The sequence below is a fragment of the Rutidosis leptorrhynchoides genome, chromosome 1 (genome assembly GCF_046630445.1).
Source record: "Rutidosis leptorrhynchoides isolate AG116_Rl617_1_P2 chromosome 1, CSIRO_AGI_Rlap_v1, whole genome shotgun sequence".
Lineage (NCBI taxonomy): Eukaryota > Viridiplantae > Streptophyta > Magnoliopsida > Asterales > Asteraceae > Rutidosis > Rutidosis leptorrhynchoides.
Genome location: NC_092333.1, coordinates 106275516 through 106293683, shown reverse-complemented (window position 1 = coordinate 106293683; position 18168 = coordinate 106275516). Strand labels below are relative to the sequence as shown.

The 18168-nt window shown below is 33.1% G+C and overlaps 6 non-coding genes across 6 annotated transcripts; all 6 read right to left on the bottom strand.

Annotated features, from left to right (window-relative positions):
• Positions 1-1852: 1852 nt before the first annotated feature.
• Positions 1853-1929, bottom strand: LOC139887460 (small nucleolar RNA snoR53Y). The gene has a single exon (XR_011773292.1). It is a non-coding gene; the product is annotated as a small nucleolar RNA snoR53Y (small nucleolar RNA).
• Positions 1930-2030: 101 nt separating this feature from the next.
• Positions 2031-2135, bottom strand: LOC139887452 (small nucleolar RNA snoR69Y). Its single transcript, XR_011773284.1, has one exon. It is a non-coding gene; the product is annotated as a small nucleolar RNA snoR69Y (small nucleolar RNA).
• A 45-nt stretch (positions 2136-2180) lies between these two features.
• LOC139887455 (small nucleolar RNA snoR69Y) lies at positions 2181-2288 on the bottom strand. The gene has a single exon (XR_011773287.1). It is a non-coding gene; the product is annotated as a small nucleolar RNA snoR69Y (small nucleolar RNA).
• Positions 2289-2344: 56 nt separating this feature from the next.
• Positions 2345-2428, bottom strand: LOC139887463 (small nucleolar RNA snoR118). Its single transcript, XR_011773295.1, has one exon. It is a non-coding gene; the product is annotated as a small nucleolar RNA snoR118 (small nucleolar RNA).
• A 63-nt stretch (positions 2429-2491) lies between these two features.
• LOC139887432 (small nucleolar RNA R66) lies at positions 2492-2567 on the bottom strand. The gene has a single exon (XR_011773264.1). It is a non-coding gene; the product is annotated as a small nucleolar RNA R66 (small nucleolar RNA).
• A 13293-nt stretch (positions 2568-15860) lies between these two features.
• On the bottom strand, positions 15861-15932 carry TRNAW-CCA (transfer RNA tryptophan (anticodon CCA)). The gene has a single exon. It is a non-coding gene; the product is annotated as a tRNA-Trp (tRNA).
• Positions 15933-18168: the final 2236 nt, after the last annotated feature.

Genomic DNA, 18168 nt, shown 5'->3' with positions numbered 1-18168 from the left:
AATGGATGAATTTCTTATTTTGTTCAAGTAAGAAAAAGAGGGAAAGTTACGTTATTCAAATATTTGCGTTCTAATTAGTTTATTTTGTGACTTGGTATCATCCTTGATCATTTAGCCTCACTACCCTGCTATAGAGAACTTTAAACATAGGATCACTTGTTCTAATACAGTATTTGACAAACGATTCGTAGGGGTGAAAGAGTAATTTATCAATAGTTAGCAACTATAATTGAAAACTTTAAAGTTAGAAAATAATTTTGAAAACAACGGGCCAGTTTTTAAATCACAAGATGTCATTCAGTATTCATTAAAAGACACTTAAATGGACCATAATTGTGGCGAGAGAAAGTGAAGGTATCATTTGGATAATTATTTTAATACTTTCATTTTAATTTATTTTAATTAAAAATTTAAAACAAACAAAATAAATTACTTATCATTTTATTTTTTTTTATATTATAATGATAATAGATCAAAATCATATAAAAAATTAAATAGTGCGGATGGGTGTGTAGCGCTCAAGAAGAGCGTCGGGTTTTTAGATGGGCATGTGAATCGGGGCTTGACACCTCCCTCTTTAGCTACAGTAAAACCTCATTAAATTAATAATTTTAAAATTAAGATATTTTATTAATTTAGCGAGATATTATTTTATCAATAAATTAATAAATTATAAATGAAAAAAAAAACTGGTTTATATTTGTGAGTAAGTCTCAAATTAATACATCGACATTCGAAATTACCATGTCCGTTCACTTCTGTTTGAATAAAACATAAATAAGGACTTTAAAAATACACATTAATTAACTTGTCGAGTTCAATGTACATTGGGATTTCAAAAAAAAAAAATAGTAATTATTAATTTATAGTTTCACTAAGACCAATATATTTACATTTTACATTGAAATATCAAAAAAATTATTATCTTATTATTTTATCGATTAGGGTTCAATTGGTTCCTCTAATATTTTATTATTTAGATGTGAAAATCGTCCGGGTAAAAAAGTTCAACATGACACGATTGACAATATCTGAAGTTCAAGAATCGTTATCTCTCGCTTTGTCAGTAGGGGCGGTGTTACTTGGGGACAGAGGAGAGCGTCCGCCTCCAGTCGATTTTGAAATTTTAGTGGAAAAATTTTCGGTTTTTCGACTTTGCCCTTAGAGATTTTTTTTGTTGCCCCAAAACCTTCAAATTTTACCCAAAATTTTCCAAAAATTGTCCCAAAACATTCAAATTTTACCTAAAATTTTCCAAAAATCGCCTCAAAACTTTCAAATTTGTTCAAAAACCTCCATATTTTTACCTAAAAACTTCAATTTTTTACCCCAAAACCTCCATATTTTGTCCACAAAAGTTATTACAGTTTTAAAATTTTCTTCTCCCCCGGTGGAAACAAATCCTGCTTCCCGCTTTGTTATATTTTTTTTATTTAGTTTGGTCGTAGTTGTGGTTAGCATTGTATGGGCTTTTCTCGTTTGTTACGGTTGTTCAGGTTGTCCTTAGATTTGTTGGCATTTTTCAGTTGCATGTCATATTTCAAAACTTAATCCATTAGACTCGATTGTAAGGCTGAGTTGTAAATAGTGTTTTGACTTTCATTTTCTAGTTTTGAGCATTTCGTGGTCCACATTTACCTTTGTTCGGTTCATTAATCTTTTGATAAATCAACCCATCTTATTTTAGAAGATGGGTTCCTAAGTTTCTTTATCTTGTTGAAATATAAGTTTAATCATTATGATCATAGTTTCCATCAATCTCTTACAAAGATGCCACGCTAAAAACAGTCAAAACGAAAAACAATAGAATAAAGTTTACAAAAGTGAACTAAAATACAAGATCTAAACCAGATATTCCCTCAGAAATGACAAAACGGTTTCATCAAAATATCAGAATTAGCATGGTCAAATTGATAAATCATTGGGAATTGGAAATATAATAAAAGAGTAGAAATTTAGATAAAAACATTTTAATGAGATAAAATAATTCTAAAACCCCAAAAAATAATTCAGGTATAAGTGCGAAAAAAATTTAAAAGCTCAGATAAACACTAAACATTTATAATCCTGAACCTTAAACAAATTAAGGTCTCATAGAGCTGGGATTAGATAGTTTCATCGTCATTGCACCAAATAATAATATTTAATTATTATAAATTGTAAATGTAAATTAATTACACAAAAAAGCTCAGATATTATATAATTGAACTAATTGTAATCCACAACCTTAAACAAATTAAGGTCTCAGAGTGAGCTGGGATGCAAGTCCTATCATCATTGCAAATTCAACAATTAAACTACTAACCTCATCTATAAAATAAAAAAAAAATTAAAAACATATATGCGATCAGACAAGCTTTCTAGGCTGCTTATGCATCAATCAAGCAATTAATTGCCCTCAGAGCCCAGTGCAAACTTCATCATCTCAATATACACGTTGATTATTTTAACTAAATTGATATAATTGTTGATTAATAAAAAAGTTATTTGGATCCTCAGGGTAAATGCTTATAGTTGTCATCAAAATGTATAATATCAGGTCTCAAAGATATCATGCCATCATTGGATCCCTAAATATCAATCAAAACATAATAAAAAATTAAAAAAATAAATGAATTTAGCGGGATTTTATTAGCTGAGCTCGTAGATTCACATAAGCAAAGCGACTCAACGTTTCCGCAATGAATTTACGCCTCGATTGAATAAAAATCCAAAGAAAAATCATTTAAACTGATAAATTTGTAAATGATTTCTCAGAAAAGGCGCAAAAATAATTTAAAAAAAGTTATAAATATAATCGGAATAGAAAGACGTTGAAATACAGAGTGAAAGCTTACGATTGATGAAGATTTGTTTGTTAATTTGTGGTATGGCGTTTATGGTTCTGCGGTGGGTTTCGATTAAATAGCAGTTTTGTGTATTTGGGAATTAGGGTTTTGAATCGATGAACAGGCCAGTTTTAGTAGATATGGGTTGGAGCATTGGAGGTTGCAATTGTGGCCTGATTCAAAGGCCCAACTTAACTGTTTTAAGCCCAGTTCAGATAAAATCTCGTGTTTTTTTTTTGAACATTGAAATTTTATTAAGCTACCACCTCGCTAGCGAGTAACTAGGGAGGGGCGCAACAACCAACAATTACAATGACTTAATTAGCCAATCGGTCCAAGAAATACAATCATGTTGATTTGAATGAGCCAACCATTTTCTTTCCGATTTAAGAGTACAAATTAATAATGGCTCAAACTTTCTATTAATGATAAAAAAAAACTAGTGGCGAATACATGATCAAAATTTATTGGGGTCCTGAATTTTTCTAATCATATTGGATGAAGGGTACTTTAACGCTTATTTACCTTCAAAAAACTATAAATTCTAAAAACAATACGGGGTATCGTAGTTAAATTAAGTAGTGTCGTATCCGATGTGAAATATACATTGTAAATTTTTCTTTCAAACTAATCGTGTCACGGAACTCCACCCGTGACTACATAGATACGCCCCTGTGTAAAATTAATGGGTTGATCATTTTACCTTTGAACTCTGGTTAATCAAATACGAATTGTTTTTCTCTTCTAATACAATCAAAATCAAAATACAATCGTTTAAAAAAAATCAAAATACATAATAAGGTCATGTTTGATAGGTTTGATTAGGACTTAATGGACTTTAATATCGAAAGTCTTTAATTCAACTAAACACACAATGGAATGAAATGGAATTGAATTTTACTCTATTTTTTTATCAACCAAACGTAAAAATATAATGTAATGTTATTTGTTTCTAATTCCAACATATCTCTACCCCTTACAAAGGATGTGGCATACTGCCACGTGTCACCACCTCCTATTCCGTCATTAACAATAATCCACCTGTTAATCTATGATTAGCTGATTTTTTTATTTCATAATTACTACCTGTTAATTACTACAAATTCCTAAGTGGGGGAGTTATACTCTCGCACGAAGGTGCTCTATTGTAATGTTATTTTGGATGACGTTCGTATGGATACGAAGCTAGTGTTGAGACCTACATTGGTCGACGGTGGCAAAAGTACAATTTGGAATAAATTGTGCTTATGGTTTTGGGTTCAAATTACCACCAAGGTGGTAATGTGGAAAATCTCCTTGGGAGATAATTGATGTATTCGACGAGTAAGGTAAGGTCCCTCGGTTAAGGGATGTGCGTACCGGATTCTCTTCTAGGGGATTATTGTTGCGCCTATGCGCAATATGGGTTGTTTTTGGCTCGATTGTGTTAGCCGTTTGGTTACCTTGGAAATGGCATAATGGGACTTTGAGATAGGGCACGATGCCTCATTATCGTATACTTTGAGTGATAGTTACACAATAGCCATTATTGTGTATTACGAGATGGTTACATGTAAGTATTTATTTGGGGTTATCTCTAGGTTGACCGCGTTTGACTAGTAATAGGTGATGAGTGATATCCGGGAGGATTAGCTCTTCGTTAACCACTCTTGGTTGTGGTTGGTGGTGAGCGGTTTTCGGAAAGAACCGTTACTCGTAGGTTTATGATGTTAATTGCCCGTGTAAATTGTGCACTTAGCCGTTTTGTGCACATGGTGGTGAGTAATAGTCGTTTTCGACATCAGCGGTTTTTGGTCGCTTGCTTACGATTTTACGATAGTTGTGAACTAGTCGTGGTTGCGCGCTACTAAGAATGTTAAGTAATAGGTGTTATCCGTAAGGATTCTCTTTTGTCCGGTCTTCATCGTTTGGGTTGTTGACCTTGGGTTGAAATTTTGGTTGTTTTAGCATTGTACCAGGTAAGGGTACGCTAAGGGTACGTGGCATTCTCGCGTATTCTGAGTTATCGTTATAGACTTCGGATATTGTGTGTATTGCACGTTTTGGGATGCGTGCAAATGTGTATTTACTTTTGGGTCAACCGGTGGGTTAATACATTTTGTGATGGAAATCGGATCGTAACGTTTGTTAAGTACCATAGAGCGTGGTTCCGGGTGGTTAAGTGACATGGATCACGAGGACGTGATCGATTCTAAGTGGGGGAGAGTTGTAAGACCCGTGTAATTATATTATATATAATGCTTAAATAGTAAACCGGGTTGTGGAGTTTTGTTATGTAGTTTAAAATGGAAAAGTAGCTGGAAACAGGGGGTTGCGCGCCGCGCAAAGGGAGGGCGCGCCGCGCAAAACGCTGGTGACAGCTCTCCTTGTTTTATTTAATTTAAACGATGGGCATTTCGGTAAATTCACTTCAAGGCCGGATTTAATGCTTGGATCAGTAGTTTGGGAGTTCAATTACTCCCTTGTTCACCAACCTTATCCTCCCAATTCATTTTAGTGAGAGAGAGTGGGATATTAGAGAGAGAGATCCCATTTTGAAGAAGAAGAAGGAGGTTTCTTGCTAAAGTTCAAGTTCTAAAGTTGTTCATCTACTTCCTAGCTACATTTTGATTGTGGTGGTAAGCTCTAATCTTGATTTCCTAGTATAATGTTGTGAAAGGGTTAGAGTTAGGGTTTATGGTGAACATCAAACCCATTTATTAGTGATTTTTGGGTGTTCTTGGGTAATTTGAGTCATGAAGACTAAATGGTAACTAACCTAGGGTTTCAAAGTATTAATTGATGTTTATGAACCCTAATTAGCTAGTAAATTGCTAGAACACTCTAATGATGTGTAAAGGGGTGTTATTTGGGTGTGGATGACCCAAAAGGGGTGTATTGACTTTTAATTGGGTCAAAATGGACCAAGGTTGGTTAATGTTAGTGTTTTGTGTTGGAACCTAGTGATTAAATGTGTATGAAGACCTTAAATGTTAAGAGTTAGGGTTTTTGGTGAAGTTGACCCAATTTTAGGGTTAAGTATTAAAATGGGTCAAGATGGGTAATGTTGACCTAGTTTGGGTTAAATTGGTAAAAGATGACCCAAAGGGTGTTAACCTAGGGTTTATTCATGTGTTTGAGGTTTTGTAAGTGTTGAATCGAGTTGCTAGTCATTAGCACTCTTATAAATGATGAAAAACTTGAAAATGGGTCAAATGAGTCAAGGTTGACCTAATGGGGTGAAATGGGCATGAAATACCCTAAGTTTATGCTAGTTGAAGTTAATAGACTTTAATTCACTAGCTTTATTGATGTTAGTTGAGTCTTGGCCATTTATGGGCGGTTTTGGTATAGTCGAGCTATTTAATGCATATTGGGTCATTAAATGCTCAAGTGTAAGTATTGTGGTTAATTCCACTAGTTGCGTAATTGAATGTGTACTTATGTATTAGGTACGATTGCTTTGAAGATCGGAAGTGCATAATCATCATCTTGGCGCTAAGGTGAGTGGAATAATTATGCGTGTACGTATATAATGTATTTATTTGTGTGTACGAATGTGGAATTGTCGCGGTGTTTAAGACACCACATTCTAGGTAACGAGTAGTATTGTCGCGGTGTTTAAGACACTACTCATAGTATGTTTGACGAGTGGTATTGTCGCGGTGTTTAAGACACTACTCATTGTTTAATTGACATGTGGTATTGTCGCGGTGTTTAAGACACCACATTGTCATGGGAGTGGAATTGTCGCGGTGTTTAAGACACCACTCATTGTATTGAATGAAGTGTGGATTCGTCGCGGTGTTTAAGACGCCACATTGTCGTAAGGGTGAGTTAGTCGCGGTGTTCAAGACATCACCCGGGGGATTAGTGATTACGCGGTGTGTAAGTAACACTAGTGGATGTTGTGAACTCCAACGGTCTTGTAAGTACCGTTTCCCTTGTTCGAATTGGTTAACCAAGGTTGCGTGAATTATGTATTGAATGTATTTAATTATGAATCGTATGCTATTGTATTATTAGCTACTCGTGGATTTGCGGTTTATGGTATATGCATAATATTGTTGTATGATTGTCGAAATGTTAAACCGAGTATGATGTTGTGTAAGTGATGCAAGTAGGTAGATTATATATGTATATGTATAATTATTTTGCTCACTAAGCTTTGCTTACCCTCTCGTTGTTTACCTTTTTATAGGTTCGTGTGTGGATAAGGGTAAGGGCATTACCTTGGATTAAGTTTCCCGCTTTGATGATTAGGAAGCGCTTTTGGCTTTGGCTTGGAGTTTGACCGAGACTTGGGTAGTTTAACCCCAAACACCATGCTCGTTGTGTCGTTTGGCAATTAAACTTTTTGTGGTCGAAACTCTAATTTGTATTAAATTTGTATTTTTACACTTAGCGGCGTTTTGGGCACGTGTGGGCCCCACTTTGTAAAACTCGTTTAAACCTTAGTTATGTGTTAGTTTTACATATATAAATGTTCGGTTAAAAGCGTTTTGGCTAAATGTGTCGGGAAGCACCTAATCTTTTTCGCATTAAAGCGCACCGGGGACAGCCCCCTTTTTGCGCGGCGCGCAACCTGTCATCCAGCAAATTTTTTTTTTTTGTCTCGAAATTTGATAGGTTTAGTCGGCGGTTGGTTTGGGTTGTTACAGTATATTTTAGCTATCTGTTATTAGTCATGTATCCCCTTTAATCATTTGTGAATTTGTTTTATTTCCCGATTTGTTAAGTTGTTTTAATTCCTGATTTGAATCTGAATTAGAATCAGATTTGCCAAAATGGGTACTTTATATGGTTGATTCTATTGATATCAATTAGCTTCTTCAGTTTCGGATGACAATTTCACCCTTACCTAACTGGAGATTTGAAGATCATATTTCTAATGAGTATTCGTGAAAAAAAATATCGTCAGAAGCCTATTAAGGGTACTCCACATCCAAGGTACTTTTGTTTTGATTGTAATTAATTCATTAAACCTCTATATGCTTACGGTTAGTGGATTATTCTGTTCAATTTACTTAATTTTTTTTATAGAAAAATGAATTATTAGGTCAGTTTTGTTATATAGTCATTTTCTAATTTTGAGGTATACGATACATTTTCTTATACACTGATTTGTGGGTTTTTTAGTTTTGTGGATTAATTTTGGAAGGCTTGGTTTTATAAGTTACGAATGAAGTATTGCTATCATAATATGAGTTTTTTTGAATTGTCGTGGTATATTTTTAATTTGTACATAAATTTGGTAGGGTTGTTATTTAACAAAAAAATCAGGTTGCTTTTTAATAAACTAATGTGCTCTACTTGGATAGTTTTTTAAGAGTCATTCAATCATTGTGGGAGCATAGAAATCAGGATAGCTATGGTTGTGTGATCTAAAATTATTATTTATTATACTATATATGCAGGTTCAGGCTGAATTTTTTGGAGTGAGTTGTTGGTTTTGTTGACTGACTTCGGTTTGTTTTGAGGAGCTTCACTGCTGTTTTGGAAGATTAGGTAGACTTTGTTTAATTGTAATGGTACTAACAAAAGAAGGGTCATATCATGTTAATAATTCTCGGTTTGTGCAAAAACTGTGACGTTATGCACATATGCGTAGAATGAATAGTGCAATTTCTTTGAAAAAATTTTGCATGAATTTTGATATGACAATATATAATAGACATATATATTGCATAAGGTATACTAACATTTAACTTTGTGCTGAGTTTCAGTTTATTTTTCTAAACATCAGGTGGTATTTGTTTCATTTTTTTGTAAGTGGTGATTTGTGAGTGACCACTGATCACCTGCTTTCTCTTTGATTAAGTAATAATTTCTTTGTGACCATAGTTGTAGAGGTAATTTATTTGAAGGATATGTTTCGAGCAGCGACCTTACAACAATACGACACCGCATTCTTAAAACGATTCCAGCTCTGAATGTTGTAGTTTATGTGGTTTTTTTATTTCCCTTGCATCTTGGTTTACTTGATTTCATTAATAATTTATGGTAATTAACGGTCTGAATTGCTATCTGTTGTACAGGTTTTTATTGGGGAAATATTCATCAGAGAACTGTTTTGACACAGCTTCAATGGCGTGCAAAGAATCCAGATTTCTCACCAATTTCAGGTCATCAGATTGGACCATGCACATCAGGTCACATAATTTTAGCGCTCAGTGTAGTGTAAATATATTATAGACATGTTATGAATTATGTGAACCTGATTTTTGTTAGCTTTTATACATGTTATGTATACAATGAAGCTATTACAAAAGATATTTGGAATTGTTTTGCAATGACGCTATTACAAATCCAAAATGCAATGACGCAATTACAAAAGATGAAATCAACCAACGAGGCTCAAGGGAAGTGATCAATAGAGTTCTGCACAACTTTTAGAATAGATTTTAAGTATGCTTTTACCTAATAGTTGAAAATAAAACAAATTATGATAAAAATGAGTTAAGTTTTGAAAATAAAACTAATAGTTAAGAGGGAAATATGATTTTTTGAATAAATGTTTTGCTAACTGAATGTTGTATTATGCATTTACTGTTTTTTTGTTGTTGGTTTTCAAAGCGATACAATGCTAGCTTGAGATTGTATAAGGTGATGTGTTGAGTTAATTTGCTGCTAGTCTCAAATCGTATAAAAAATAGTTGATCTTGCGCATGGCTTCTGTTTTTAAACTAAATAATACGTGTGCTATGATGTATATGATGAAGGTAAAGCTTATGTTTTGATTTTGTGTTCAGTTTGTCTTGAGGTTGTGACCGGTAATGTAGATAAAGTAGTGGGCGAAGCTTTAAAGTGGTCATAAATTTTATCTAGGTTAGTATATATTTTTTGTCATTATAGATTGATTACTTAATTGATTTGGATTGGTGAAATTTTTATTAGCGAGACCTTGTGTCATTTGATTAATTAATATTTGACCATATTATGGATCCTACCTTACATCTGACTGTTTCGTGCAGGTTCTTCATTTTGATAAACTATTATCATCGAATAAGAACATGGTATGTGTGCGTACTTTATAAAGAATTGATGTTGATATGTGACAGTCCAGTTACACGCTTGATATAAATTAATCCAATATATCAAACAAGCAATCACCCAGAACGAATAGCATTAAATAAGGTTACTCTCCTAATGTTATAGTCCTAATTTACGATACATTAGCTGTTCAGTTCGCAGAATGTTACAAAGCTGAGTGGGTTGGACCATATATTGTATTGTAATAAATACCTTTACAAAGATGAGTGGGTTGGGCAATGTGTCAAAATGGGCGAGTTAAAAATCGGTGCAAGTAAAAGCATTCATATATTGTATTGATTTAATTTATCCCAATAACTCAGCATGTTACAAAGATGAATGGGTTGTGCAATGTGTCAATTTGGGCCGGTTTAACCCGTCAACATTTCTTTATATCAGTAATAGTCTAAATATATGACTTTTTCTACTTATTATTATGTGCACTTTCATTTACAATTTTTGATATCAGCTTTAGTGTTATTACAACTTCGTGCCTAAATCGCATTCCAGATGCTAAAGTGGCAAATTATCAGTTTCGAGAGACATAAGTGTCAATTACTATCAATGCAGCTATAAAGGTATCAACTTATCTCGAGTTATGTAAATTTGGTTCATTATTATCGTGGTCTGTTAAATGTGTGGTGTTGTTATAATATGAAGCTCCAAAAGGGAAATGGGTTCAAATGGCATAAAATGACGCTTTATTATAAAATTATAAATTAGTAAAAAATTTATAGAATGGATCATAAAGTGGTAGATTAGTTGACTCTCTCATGTAACACATGTTTGTATAGTACATTAACCGGTATTCAATAACCATTTTGTGAGTTCTGAATATCATTTATATGGCTTAACCGGCTATGTACTCTGGATGAGAATGATGAAGTTATAATCGTTGTTGACGATGTGCAAATGAATGTTGTTACTCTATCGGGCGCTGCCTGCATAGCTGATGATGCTGATGTTTTAACAATTGATAATATTTTGATTCCTATTTAGTTTGTGCAATATTATACACAAAAGTGCATTACACATTCCGGGTCAGTATAATAATCTGATTTTCCTTTGTTTTATTTAATACTTTATAAATAATAATGTCAGTTCTTTGTTTTCCTGTTTCATACCTTTGAACTCGACTGTCGAAATGATTGGAATAATATTGATTGCACAGTTGAGGATCTATCTCATGGTGCAAGTATTATTGATTTAGTACATTTTCACCAATATATAAAGGTGGCTAAACGAGTTTGGGTTATTATACAGTAACTTTTAACATGGTCAAAACCGGTTCGATCGGGTTGACCCATCATTTCTTTATATACTTTTCCTTAATTTAAAAACAACTAATAGTTTGCATATTTGTTGTCTCCATGTAGACATTTCTATAATACTGTCAAAGTGGCTGTACCGGATATATAAGTGGCATCTGTCGCCTATTATGTAACAACAGGCTCAGGTTGTGCAACTTCTACTGAATATAAAGTTTTTGTAAATTTATTTGAAGTGCTGACTTATTGGTACATATATAATATATAGTATACCATTCATTTAAAAAAAAATTAGTTGGTATATTCAGTTTATACATGTTTTTAGAAGTTGGAATTGGAAATTTGATCAAAACAAATTAGTTGGTATATTCATTTTATATATGTTTTATGAAATTATATGTTCATGTTTAATGTCTATTGCTATGAGCATAAACTGTCAGTGCTAATTAATATGTTGTTCTCAATGTTGGACTATATGTTTAATGTCTATTCCATTTTAGTATATTAGATGTACAAAGATACTTGTCATATTTATCTTTCATAACTTCGTTAACATTTTATACTTAGTTTTATTACGGCCCGCCGTGTAACGCACGGGTTCTTAAAGGCTAGTATCTTTAACATTTTGAACAAAACACGCACTTGATATCTTTAAATTCAACCCTTTCAAATTTAAACACGGATAATGTGAATGAGTCATTTGGTGAACCACACTAGAATCTAGGTTGTTTACGTAGTATTAAACATCCAGCCCAATTCGAAATAAAAATAAATGGGCCGATCTATCAGTCTCTCTCACTCCACATAGTCCACACACAAATACAAATATTTCAAATTAGGCGCCAAAAACACCCCCATTTTTGCGTGTTTGAGTAGAAGAGAAAAATGAGAGAGGATCATCTTCATGAAATTCAAACTCCAAAAAAGGAACAATCACTAGTTAACTCTAATCGCAAGGCTAAACAGAGTAATGTTTCGAAGAAGCTACATCAAAAGGTTAATCGATCTCAATAATTACATATTATACCTTCTATAAACACTGATCGTCATCCTTCTAATAGATCTAGGTGCATATGTGTTCAATTTTTGATAATTTGATGTACAGATCGTAAAAAGGAATCTGAATTCTGCTTTTAGTCCGGTTGTTGAGGACGATGTGATAAACTTATCCGAGAAGCAATCAACTGAGCAGATCGACTCAATTTCAGAAGCTGTTGACGTCGATCAATCAATTGTAAACGTAATTTCAATAATCCTATGTGTATATATCTGTATCTATATCTAGGTTTAAACTCATTGTGCGTACATGATTGTGTAATTTCAATTAGTTACTTTGATCAATTCATTGTTTCGATGCACAGATTCAGGTTTCTGAAAACACTAAAGCGCTTCAACTTTCTGAAGAATCCGTTATAACCTCTCCTATCTCAGAAGCATTTGTTTTCGAAAAAGATCGATCGTCAATCGAGGTATATTTGATTATCTACAGTTACTACTAAATAGTTATAACTGTAACTGAGTTGAATTTTAGCTTAACTGAAATGTGAAAGGATAGGTATATTGACTTACTACATGATTGAACAGGTTTATAAGTGCTATTGCAATACACACGTTTACACGTTATTTGGAACGATAAGTTCATGATTTGCTATTTTTTTCTTGCACATTGTACTGTCTGCTTGCGATTTGACGCATTTTTAGGTGATATACTTGAGCACAGTCTTTTAACACTTGATGACTATATTGAATATAGTGTTTTATGGATGCTTATTGTTGGCATGTGAGGTTGTTCTCTTGCTTAGAAGACGATAATAATGTAAATTTGGAAACAAATAACTATCAACGAACTTTTTGGTTCTTTAAATTAGTGATTATTTCATATCTTTATTTGCTTTTCAGAATGAGTGATTACTAGTTTATCTCTAGAACTGATTGGCTGTAGCTTAATATTATAGTTGATAAAATTTAGGCACACTTCTTTCTAGTTACAGCACTCGGTGCCTGTTTTTATTTACCTTTAATTTATGTTTATTCCTAAAAATTAAGGTCTTATTCTTTGGAAATTTGATGTGAATGTTATATTAATTACAACGCTAGAAGAATAATTTTGTCGATAATAGTGGTTACTGAGACTGTATCTTAAAGATTTTCCGTCACATTAATTTGCCACTGATTACATCATGTCATGTGCTAATCTTTCGTTTATCTTTGATTTTGTTTTGTATAACTGTACTGTAGTAACTTAGATGTACTACTCTTCAATGTTTCAGACTTACATTGTGTCATTGAATCAACATCTTTCACCATCATTTGTCACGACTGGTTCAGTTGAAACGACTCCATTGTCATCCATAACAACTGTTGAAACTCCACCATCACCATTATCTCCAATAACTCATGATGAAACTACACCACAAGAGATGAATCCAATCAAGCTAGAACAATTGGTAAACAACTTACGCCAATCCATGCTTCAGGTTCTGAATTCAACTGACATAGATTCACAGTATAAAAAGCTTTTGGATGCATTGGTTAAAATGGTGACCGAAGAGTTTTATAGTTTGCATAAAGAGAGGAAAGCGTTGGTTGAACTGTTTTCAAAGAAAGTTAAGTTTGTACTGGTGACCTTTGTGCTGGGCATTGTTGCTGTTTCTACTGGTGTCTTCCTATTTTCAGATGGTCAAAGTCAAAGCACTTATCATGGCCCTCCACCAACATAAAAACTTCAATTGGGATTTAAGTGCATGCTGATCAGTTATCAACTGTAAGATTCTTATCGAATTCTATTAGTTTCTCTGTTTCTTATTACAATAAGGTGAAACTTTTGCGTAGTGCATCATAGATAATTCGGTAGATAATACACAATCAAAGAGCGAAATTTAGAATCGATACTCTAGTTTACACATGTACTTGTAGCTTACTATGACAAGTATACAATAAATTGAATGAATGATAGATTTGATCTTGGTGAGTTTTGATTAACACTCACGAATCTTTGTTTCTTTTTTGTACTTATCTGTTTTGTTTTCAAATATATATACTGTAACTGTAAATGGGTAAACAAATTATGTTTACATGTTCAGGTTATTCGGATGAGTAAAGAATATAGTAATTTTTCAATATGGATATCTTCTAAGTGAGATATAGAAGATGCAATTGACTGAAAGAAAACAAAATAAAACTTAACAAAATGGGAAGATTAGATACTTGTCCAATGGTTTCACTGAATTGGATAATATAGTGTTTTTAGTAGTTGGATAACATACAGTTTAAAGATAATATAAAAGAGGATAGGATTTATTAGTATATATAACCAATAATTATGTCTTGTATAAACAAAATTAGAAACTTCCAAGGTGAACTTGAATGATGATCAAGACCAGAGACCAAACAAAGTTTACAAGGCCCTCACTTTGGCATTTGTTAAAAAGGGAGCATAATAATTGTAATTGTTAATATATTCAAACAATGATAATCTCCCATGTGATTAGTGGGATCTTTTGCTTCTTTGGCCAATACTACCATTTTATTAAAGAAGATTTTTCTCATTTGTAACATGGTGTAGCCCCATTAGTGTCTAATGGGCTCCACTTCATTTTGTCCTTTTATTATGCAATATTGCAATCCCCATGTTTCCTTTCTCAAATTCAGATGGTTATTAGATTCAATCTTCTAAAGTAAGTCATCTTAGTGCATCATCAAAGAGATTGTTAACTCACTTTCAACACCATTAAGTTTGAATGTTGTCCACTTCTTTTTGTCTTTTGATACCAACTTTATTCTAAGGGTTGTTATACAAGCTTATATGATGATTGTTTGATTCAACTTCTTGTTATTGGTTAAGTTAGGTATGCCAAAAACATATAAGTTGTAATTAATTGTAATCCTGGTTGCGTGTCCCAAACTCATCTTTCTTTTTTCAACTTTCACATAACATATCTTCCAACTTTCTAAACTTGGGAAGTTACTCTGTAGAGGTAAATCACTCTACTAAATGAAGTAACTTAACTGTAACAACTCCCCTATTTAACTTCTTGCAAATTGCAATACTAACCAACCCTAACTTTCTAAAATTTCGGTTTAATATTCAATTCATACTTTTCATTTGGGTTCAACAAATAATAACCGGTCTACAACCATAACTATATGACATGAATTTAAAATTTTAAGTAACATACTAATAACATGTGAGCTTTCTTAATTTTAAACATAATTTAATAAAGAATCCAACCCACCAATAATGATGACTAAGAGCAGTGTTGGCTACTAATTATTGATATTGATATCTTGGATCAAAGTAAAACTACTTTTTTGGCAGGCTTACTAATAACATAAGCTGACATGCTAAACTTTATTATCCTAAGTACTTTTATCTACTTTAGAACTAAGACTTAGCTGTATTTATATATAATTACTTGGTGTAAACCAACAAAACTCCAATAAACATTTAAAAAATTATCAGGTTATGGATTTATTGCCAAAAGAATATGTCACCTTTAATAATCCACAATAATTGACTGCCCATAAAAGGACAAAATATCTAAAAATAAAATTTAGAATCAGAAATCTATAAAGGGTAAATGTTTGCTGTCAGATTATGAACATACCGATCATTATCTTAATTTGGACCTTGTATTTAAGACAATTAAAACACAAAAAAAACATTCAGTAATTCAAACTAGTTAACTGCTATAGTGCTAGAGGTATGTACTACAACTGAAGTTTCAACTTGTATCTCTACGAAAAAATTATTTGAACCTGACGTGAATCGAACACGCAACCTTCTGATCTGGAGTCAGACGCGCTACCATTGCGCCACAGATCCTTGATTCTTTTATTTTGTTATTTAAATGAACTTTAAAAAGATAAACGCATTTGACTATTTAAAGGTGTTCAAGAATGAACTATCAAAGAGAAAAAAGGACCAAAATTGTTGTAAACATAAAACATGCCATATATTATATGGAGTATTACGAGTATTATATATATAAAAGCTACTTATTATATAAGTAACGTAGTCCCGTATTACCAATGATTATGGATACTTAATTTTGATTTACTCTAAAGTCTAAACTATCTTACCATATACTTTTATAGTTGAGGTCGATATCCTTTACAAGATGGTTTTACGTCAAAATCTCACTAACACCACATAATTAAGAATTCTTTGTTATTACGATTCATGAGCAACAAGTAGTGTACTTGATATAACATCTAATTAATAACATAACTACGATTCATGAGCAAGAAGGAGTGTACTTTATACCCAGTGTTGTAAATCTCCCGAGATCTCCCCGATATCTCTCCCGAGATCTCGTTTTTAGAAGGCAGCCGAGACGAGATGTCCATCTCCCGAGATTTCTCGGTCAACGGGGTCAAACTTGGTCAAAGGCACGATTTCTCGAATTTTCCCGCTCATTTCCCGAATTTTCTCGTAATATAGCGTAATTTCTCGATTTATTCGCTCATTTTCTGGATTTTCTTGTTGAATCTCATAAAAATGTATATAAATATACATATATTTATTTATATATCTTATTTTTATTATACCACATTTAATTTTTTTTTATATATAAACATTTAATTTAATTTAATTAGTAACATAACTTGTGGATCCATTAATGCGTCGTTAGTGATGTATCATATACTATATTTAATTACACAATTAAATAAATTAATACCACATAAACTCATGGTGACTCTATACCTTGCCTTTTGGATATTGTTTAATGACTTTTACGATTAAATCATAACATAAACAATTGAAATTGATTTGGTGAATCGAAGCTTATGTTTGAAGGTGCATGGAACCTAACTTGCTGCTAATCTAAGTTTCCTCCTTAGTGCATAATTATTTGCTTGCTTGCGAACTAAACTAGCATGTCATTTGGATGGATTAATCTATTCTCTTTATTAATTAAATGACATTTAATTTAATTTAATTCCAACCTCGTTTTGAGCCTTTTTGAATCGTTTAAATATTGGTTCAAGGCACCGACATGTTGGTGAAAACTAATTCGACATATATCTGTTCGATCCTAAAGGATGCTATGAATGTGTAATTTGTATATTAGCTTTGTATAGGTGTAAAATAAAACCAAATTATTATACGGAGTATTAAATAAAAATTTAAATAATTATAAATTTTTTGTGTTTTTTTTGACGACAGATAATAATGAATTAAAAGTGCAGTAGTTGGGACTAATATGCAAATACTCCGTAATTAATAACCACAAATCATATTCAAAGGCGCGCACACACACACACACACACACACTCACACACACACACACACACACACACACATATATATATATATATATATATATATATTTGAGTATTTATAGTTTTATAGAACGTAAGAGACTATTAGAGCACTCGGTGCCCGAAATTTTTTTCACCGTCCATCTAAAATCGACGGCGAGATCGACCGTCGGTCGACACCGTGACGGCGTCGATCTCACCGTCGATCCCCAACCTCCCAAAACCGACGGTGACAAAAAAGGATCCGCTGGAATTTTTTTTTAAAAAAAATAGCCGTTGGAAACGGCTAGTTTCCTTTTTTTTTTTTTTTTTCACTAGTCATCGGACTTGGAGTATTTTGAAAACCAAGCCAAAGTGGCTACATCCGGATCCGGTGGTAATCGGTACTCGAAACAGGAAATTTATGCCGACGGTTGAAGAAGAGGTTGGAAATAGTTTGGTTAACTTGGATGAAGATGTTGAAGCCCCAAACAAAGAAATGTATGGTCGTGATCCAATACCCCGTCCACCGGGTAAACCGAGAAAGTCAAAGAAAAAATCAAGTGATTCTGCACCTTCGGGATCTTCACTTGAGTCGTTGCATTTGTTGATCAAGGAAAATCATGATGAGGTTGCGGACCGGAAAAAACAGTATTATGAATCAAAGAAAGTAGAAGTGGAAATGAGGGTGCTAGCAATTGATATGAACGAGGAAGACAAGATGATCATCGAGAGGCAGAAGGCGTTGATTAGACGCAACGCGTTGAAGAGGTTCGAGGAGGTCCAAGAGTTGTCTACGGACACGGACGAGGAGTAGT